Here is a 238-nt window from a genome sequence, read left to right on the forward strand (position 1 = left end):
AGAGCAGGAAGTCCTCAGTTTGGTTTGGAACTAATACTTTCCTCAGAACCGGCCACTGCCATCGATGATCCGCTAAGAGCTCATCATCATCATCATCATTTCAAAATGTCCTCATGTTAAACTAACTGGTCGGTCTCTGTGCTACCTGTGTTAAAGCTGCTCATCTCATCCTCTGCTTCCATCACTGCCACCTGGATTTGGTTCAGTCAGTCAGTCATAAAGAAGTCTTTATGAATGT

Source organism: Poecilia mexicana, unplaced genomic scaffold (genome assembly GCF_051168715.1).
Source record: "Poecilia mexicana isolate PSO_F unplaced genomic scaffold, ASM5116871v1 scaffold_23, whole genome shotgun sequence".
Taxonomy (NCBI): Eukaryota; Metazoa; Chordata; class Actinopteri; order Cyprinodontiformes; family Poeciliidae; genus Poecilia; species Poecilia mexicana.